Genomic DNA, 7799 nt, shown 5'->3' with positions numbered 1-7799 from the left:
CGCCCTCTCAGCCCCGCACACGTGCCCACCTTCCCGCAGCGGGCAAGGGCAGCAGGGACAGCAGTGCTCCTCAGGTGCCGGCGGGACACGGACAGCTGCCCAGAGGAGATGCTGACCCTCTGTGAGCCCAGCCCAGGCCGTGCAGGAGCCGGCCCAGAGCAGGGGCTGCTGCCTCGGGGCAGCTCCGCGCTGCAGCGGCCGGCCGGCAGCGGGACTCTCCCAGCTAAGGAAGGCTCCAGCCTCGGCGCTCACACCAGCCCTCAGGGCCAGGGCAGCCACCGCCACAAAGCTGCCAAAGCCCAGGCACCAGCACTGACAAGCAATGGCAAGAAGGCACGGCCACACCCAGCCCCTTCCAAGCTGGTGCCCCCACTGAGGACACGGCAGGATTGGCTTGGAGAGCAGACACACCCAGGTGCACGTCAGTGCCCTTTTGTGCCAACAGGTGACGGGAGACAGAGAGTCAGCTGGGCTCTCTTCTCAGCCCCACCAGGTCTTATCTGAGGGCACAGGACCGGCAGCTGCTCTGGGCAAGAAGCAGCTTCAATGACTTGTGCTGTAGAATCACAAAGGGCACCCAAGTGAGGAGGATCATTGGGTCCAGCTATGCTGACGCGTGCTCACAATACACTGTCCCTCAGAGAAGAAAGACACAAGACGTACTCATGAACCCCAGGAAGTCATCCTCATCATACTCCATCTCCTGTTGCTGAGCAGCAGCTTTGTCAGTGCTGGAGATGAAGGAACTGCCCAGGCTCCAGTGCTCAGCTGGGCCAGGCCAGGCCCCTTCAGGTGACACTGCTGCTGCAGCAGCTTCAATAGAAGAGCCTGTGGAGATCTGAGACAACAAAAGAGTTTGTGTCAGAAAAGTGGCTGGCAGAGATTAGCCCCAGATCCCATTTTAAATGCAAGCCCTTAGGACGGTGCTGTCAGCCAGTGTCTGGGAGCTGCTGTCAGGCTCAGCTTTTTCACCTTTCTGCCCACAATTCACATTAATTCAGCCACTTCTTTCTGCTTCCCTGCCCACCTCTGCTTCCATTTTACCAAAAGAACAACCTGGCAACAAAGGCACCAAAATCCCTGTCTTCAAACAGCAACTCCACGTCCCCAGTGTGTCTCTGAAATGCTCCCGGGTAAGCACAGCCAAGAAGCTCCCGGGGACAAACCACCCCAAAGAGCTTGTGTTCTCAGATCAAGACTTTTGGTGCCTGTGGGTACTTGGCACGTCTGTGGAGAGGGACAGGTGTCCCCAGACCACAGCGTCCCCTACGTATCCACCAAGGCTGAGCACAGTGCCTTTGACATGCTCCCTCCTCTGCAGACAGGGAACCTTCCTGCTCCAGGCTGGCCCCTATCAGAATCCCAGCAAGCTGGGGCCTAAACACGGCAGCTCAAAGCCCATTTTCCAGCTGTCACTGGCTGAGGGGAATGGCTAGGTCTGGCAGGACTGCAGCACTCAGCATCCTCAGCCACCGACAGCAAGAGCTAGCTGCTCAGAAACTTGCAGCTCTGCCTCGCACTAAAGACAGCACCCTCCAGAAGAGGCACTTACTGGCTGGGAAAGTTCCGGCTGTGGTGTGACCACAGCTGGAGCCTTGTGGTCATTTGGCTCCTCTTCGGCTTCTTGTCCAGGAGCAGAGGAAACCGGAGGGGAGTCTGTTCTTCCTTCAGTGATCTGTGGACAGACAGGAGCGTGAGACACAGGCTCATTTAGAACCTTCCTTCTCTTCAGCTCTAGAACCAGCTCTACTAAGCACAAATCATCAACTTGGAGAGCAAGGGGATTCTAAGTCACTCAGACTAAATTCTAATGGGCTGATTCAACTGGGCACTGCAAATTGCTCTGAATTAGACAATCCCCCCTGGCTACTATCAGGAAGCAACGTTCTCTCAGCAAAACTGGGCTTTTAGTTCTTTTAAAGCTCTGGAATGGAAAATTAGGAAATAGGCAGTGATGCCTCTGCTCTTGCTGCTGTAGACATGGAAATGGATTTTCTTGCAGCCTACTCAGCTGGCCCTCTACACTCTACTGCCACAGGCCAAGCTCACAGCTTGCTGCACGATTCTTAAACACCAGGAACATCAAATGTTCTTTCCTTACTCACCTCGGGATCAGCACCTCTGAATACCCGGCTCAGGTGACCTGCAGTGGGCAAGGGAAAATGAAGCAGATGCTTTGAGAAAACTGGAGACAACCACAGCATTTTTAGAAGATTTTCCAAGAAGGCCTCCCAGTCTACATTTTCAAAGTTGTCCTGCTTGACCCAGCAAATAGAGTAAATGACAGACTCTGCTGACACAGACTCTCCCACGGAGGGAACGCAACCCCTGCAGGTTCCCTTGCAAATGCTGCCCGCACAGCCCTGGCTACACACAGCCCCTTTTGAGCTGAACGTGTTGACAGCACCTTTACCCAAGTGGCATCCAAAAGGTCTTTCTGTTTCCAAATTAACTCAGTCCCCAAGAAAGAGCAGGAAGACATACAAAAGGCAGGTTAGGTGACACTCAGGGAAAACCTCTACTTACCTGCCAGGTGAGTCAGGAAATAGCAGGAATAAGTAACTCCATAAACAGTGAAAACTGCAGCGGCGAGTTGCCCAATCATTGTGGCAACTGCTGTGCAAGTTTGCCAACTGTTCTCTAACACTATCAAAAAGCAAGTCTCCTGTCAGTGTGCACGTGCCCACTGACAGACGCCTCAAGGTGCAGGACGCTCCTGCACTGAGCAAGCTCAAGAGCTGCTCTGACACCCCTGAGGCCTTCCGGGCACCAAGGCAACCTTGCGATGTCACCATGACCACGTGGCAACCGTGCCCTGACATCACAAAGCAAACGCTCTGCCTTGATCTGTGAGTTGATACAGATGGAGAGACTGATGTTTGTGTAGGCCTAGGCTGCATTTTTACCTTTTCCCCCCCTCAGCTGCCTGTTTCAGCTCTTGTTTCTCCCCCTGTGCCCCCTGTGTCCCCTGTGGCTGTGCTGGGTCCGAGCTGGCGGCCGGGCCGGGCGGAGCAGCAGTTCCAGCCCCGGCTGTCCCTGGAGCGCTGGGAGCTGCCGGTGGCCCCAGGCACTGTCCCCTGAGCCAGTGCCATCTGCTGTCCTTGTCCAGGGGTGCTGCTCTGCAGGGGAGGAAGCAAGAACAGAGTGAAAGGCTTTGAAGATGGGGCGTTGGGAATCCCTCTGCTTAGATTTTTGTTTAAAGATATACGGACTGTAGCATAGAGAGGAATAATTACATGGATATTTAGATATGCGGGTTGCTTATTGTATAGGAATATATCTGTATATATCTTGGTATATTTATAAATGTATTCTCCCTATATATGTGTCTGTATATATGCATATATCTTTGTAATAACACATGTATATGTGGATGTAAGTATATGTATATGTAAGTATGCTGTTCGATGTGTGTTTTAATTCTATTTCCTATGAATACAGTTGTGTAGGTATTTCTGTTTATGCAGTTGGAGTTATATGGCTCTTTAAATAGGTATATTGGTATTCCTAGATGTAAATATATCTAGTTTTCTATTTACATCTGTGTATTGATTTCTGTTTTTTGAGGTGGCTGTATCTGGGTGTATCTTTCTATTTAAACATGTATGGAGATGTATAGTTGTGTCATTGTATCGATTGAGATCTTTGTAGACGACTGTTTAGATAGAAATACTGATATTTTTGTATTCCTAGATGGGCTTTAGGCTTGCAGTAATATGTAATAAATTAAGTTGCTAAACACCTAATTGATCTTTATGTCTAGTGAGTGGTTGTAGATGTTGGCAATAAATTAAGTTTTCTTAACTGAAGTGGATATTTCTATATTTTTACATAGCATTGTTGTAAAAATCTAATTAATTCCTTTTTTAAGACTCAAATTGACATCAACATAGTTCTGTATTGTCAGCGCAGGTGTAGCAATTTGTAATAAATGACATTTTCCATGTGAAATCAGTTCTAGTGTATTTGTTGATCAGCAGCGCAGCTGTAGGAATCTGCAAGAAATTACATTTGTCAACTGCGATGGGTGTTTTGTGATTTGTGCTGTCCAGAGCAATGAGCAGTTTTATATACTGGAGGATTTTGGCCATGGAAATCTCCATCCATGCCCAGCACATGCCCCACTTGCACTCAGGCTGGGCAAGGCAGGTGCAGATTTGGGATGGCAGCAGAGCCACACCTTGGCTGAGAACTCGCTACAAAGGCTGCTGAGAAAACTCCGGGATTCCACGGAGCATCCAGCTCCAACCAGAGGAACCCAGGGAGGACAAATCCACCTGCCATGCCACGGGCAGCTCTTCAGGAAGTGCTCCAAGTGTCCCTCTGAAAGTCATCCTGGAGCCCAGGAGCCAACAGGGATCCTGAGCCAGCTCCGCTGCCTTTGGCAGCACTTTGCAAATGAGCTGCAGCAAGGGGGAGGCCGCAGGGGCTGTGAGTGCTGCAGGCTGGGGATGAAGGAAGGGCCATGGACACCTGTGCTGACATGACCCAGAATCCACAAGGATTCTGGGGGAGAACTGGCAAGCAACAAGTTCCCACAGCCACGACAGTGATGGAAGCCCTTGCTGTGAAGTTCCCTGGAGGAACTCCCAGGGGAGTTGCTGCTATAAGAACTAGTACCAGAAGGCACAAATGTAGGAACACTAGGAGATGGCCTCTAGGACCCACAGGCAATAGCTTAGGAAAAGATCAACTCTATATTTGATATATTCTGTTGATTATAGCATACAAAAATATATAATATGCAGCATTATATGTTATAAATTACATGTATGATACATATAAATACGTACCGTTGAGTGCAATTTCATAAATATTTTCATTTCATATAGATTTGATATATTCTTCCCACTTGGGGGAGTGAAGATGTACTGCTGTTGAGAACCTTCTGCCCACACAGCAGCCAGCCCACAGGGCTGTGCGTGCACACCCACCCACCGTCCTTGTTCTTCTCGGCATCTTGGGGCTGCTGTTGGCACAGAACTGGCATGAACTGAACTCGACACACCTGTCCATGTCCAGCCTGTCATCAACGCTGATGTGGCAGGGCACAACACACAGCTCTCAAATCACTCACATTATCATACATGCTTTCATTCCTGCTGGGGAATGGGGAACTTAGAAACATCAAAGACACAGAAAAGAGGTGGAAAAAGTTGGGATCATTGGTACACTGCTGGTATCCTCATGGAGGAATATTTGTTGGGTTTTTTAAGGTGATAACTTTCCAAAACCTAGCAAAGCTGCTCAGCATCGGTCACCCAGTTGTGAATGGTTTTCTTGGCTTGGCAAAACTGCAGTGTTAACTGCGGACTCCGTCCTTGGTTCAAACCACCTGCCCTGACCTGCAGACAAAAGCACCAGCACCAGCAGAAGCTACATCAGCCACTTTTCTCAAAAAGCTCTCTTCAATATGCCAGAGGAAAGGAAAACATGTCAGACACTGTGGACTAATGACAAGACTCTGAGCAACAGTTAAAAAGCCAAGGGCCGCAGCATTCTGGGACACCCCTCGTGCTCCAAGGCAGCCAGGCCGCCCTGGCTGCCCAGGACCCTGCGCTCCACGGGCTCTGCAGAGCTGCACAGCGGGGAGGCAGCCTCGGGCACCTCAGGCCCTGGGCACCAGTGGCCTTCTTGGTCTGGACGGCTGCCTCTGGGCAAATGCAGCCTGCTGGCCCTCTGCTCTTGGCCCTAGCCCGGCCTTGCAGGGCTAATCCTGCTCCCGCTCTGAAACGTGCTCAAGAGGGACTCATTTGTTTCCAGCTTTCCAGGGCATTGATTTGCACCACAAAATACTGAAGGACTAAGGCCTGAACAACAGGCCCTGAGCTAAATCTGCCCTCTGGATGACCCTTCCAACCAAACTTTCAATGGATCTGCTCCTTAACCAAGTGTTACTATCATTAGGATCTATGCATTCATTCATTGGTGAAACACGTCTTTACCTTTCAGCATGAAGAAACCAGACAAGGCCACATCTGGCCTTGCTTCCTCCTTGAGCCCTGGACAGGCTCAGGGAGAAAACCAAGAGGAGAAGGAAATCAGATCTCCTGCCCCAGAAGGTCTGTCAGATTGCTCGTTCACCACTGTCAAAGCTGGGCTACTCTCACAGTGCAGTCAGAAGCCTGGTGGCCAAGAAAGGGGGAGGCAGTGTAGGATTTCCTAGTTCCTCGCAGGGACTTTCCAGAGCTTTGCTGGGACAGCTTTCCCCACCTGATGAGTGGATCTGGATAAAGGATAAAGTAAAAAGGGTGTCTGCTGATGTATCATTCTTAACCACTAGACGCAACCTTTTGTACCAGTGATAAGGTGCATTGCTTACCTTCTTCTTTTCTGATTTGTCTTTGCACTCCTGCATGATAGTAAATGACACTGTTGCTTCAGCTGGTGTCTGTGTCTGTGTCTGTGACTCTCCCTGTTGCAGACAGGTAAAAAATGTTATTAAAGAAAGGTCTTATGGAATATGGATGAGGCCATGCTACTTTAGCTAAGCAGCTAGCAATAGCCTGCAAGCTCCCAGTTGAAAACTGTTTAGAGAAAGAGAAGTTTGTTCACACAACAGCCTATTCTTAGGGAGAAAAACAAGTGCATCTGCATAAATATTAGCTCTGTTCCATCAGAACCCACCAAGGAAAAATGGAAACAACCTGAAACTTAGCATATACACACAAATGACCTTCTGACCAATAAATGAGGCAGTAAGGAAACTACCCGCCAACGGGTGTGGTGCATGAGGTCCCTGAAAACTGGACAAAAGAAGCGATGTGAATAAAGAATTGGCTTTATCTGCATGAAGGATATGGAGTCTCGGCTGATTCATTACAACATCTCCCCACCACCAAAACAAACACACAGCCAGTTGAGCACAAGACCTGCCTCTCTGCCAGCCCATTTCTTGGAAAACACCCCTGATTGCCATCTCTGCAAGTGCAATCCCCACTTTCCAACTACCTTTTCTGCAGCCAGGCGAGAAAAGTAGTCGCTGTCAGCTCCGGACACCTCCAGACACCAACTGCTTTCAGCAGTCACAAGCCTGAAATATCAACTTCCTTACTGAACCAGCCCACTGGGAGCTCACACAGGGAGGCCTTTTGTCCAAGGATACCCACACTAGAGCTCAAGGCTGGAGCAGTTTGAAATGCAACACCTCCAGAGTTTAAACCTCCCTTTATCAAATGAGAACATACCAACCTGCCCCAAAGGGAAAGGAAAGAGAAGCTCTTCTCCCACAACAGCAAGCTCTGTGCTTCCTTTGGTTCCAGTGGAGAGTGGAGGCCATGGGCTACTCCTCACTTTGGGAAGGAACCTTGGGAAATGGCCTGACCTGGGAGACCAGCAGAGGGAAGTTCCCCAAAAGGTATGGAAAAGGATCTCTGCAGGGAAAAAGAAAAAAAAAAAAAAAAAAAAGGTCAATTGAAACTTTTCAAAAAGTTCTCAGACAGAAATTTCTGCCCCAACATGACAACCCCAAAGTCTCTGTGGTTTTTCAGGACACATCATTTTTGTCAGTCCCCCCAAGCACAATCAGCTCCCCAACAAGACTTCAAGACTAAAGGACAAACCTTTGCCCCTCACCTCTCCACACCAGCTCTAGGGAGTCTCTGTCTACTGCAAGATCTCCTTGGTCAGTCTGCATTGGCAAGAGCTGGCTGCAGGAGGCATTTGCATTGGAAATCTCCCCAGATGGGGGGAAAAACAGAAGAAGCGATTCCTGAGGAAAGAAAATGGCAACGTCATTTGGGAAAACACCGGCATGAGCTCCCTACAAGTGAAGGCCTTTCATCCCTTGCATAAAGCAA

Source organism: Chamaea fasciata, unplaced genomic scaffold (assembly GCF_029207755.1).
Source record: "Chamaea fasciata isolate MVZ Bird 193981 ecotype frontalis unplaced genomic scaffold, bChaFas1.0.hap1 SCAF_44, whole genome shotgun sequence".
NCBI classification, from domain to species: Eukaryota; Metazoa; Chordata; class Aves; order Passeriformes; family Sylviidae; genus Chamaea; species Chamaea fasciata.
This window is presented reverse-complemented; position numbering follows the sequence as displayed.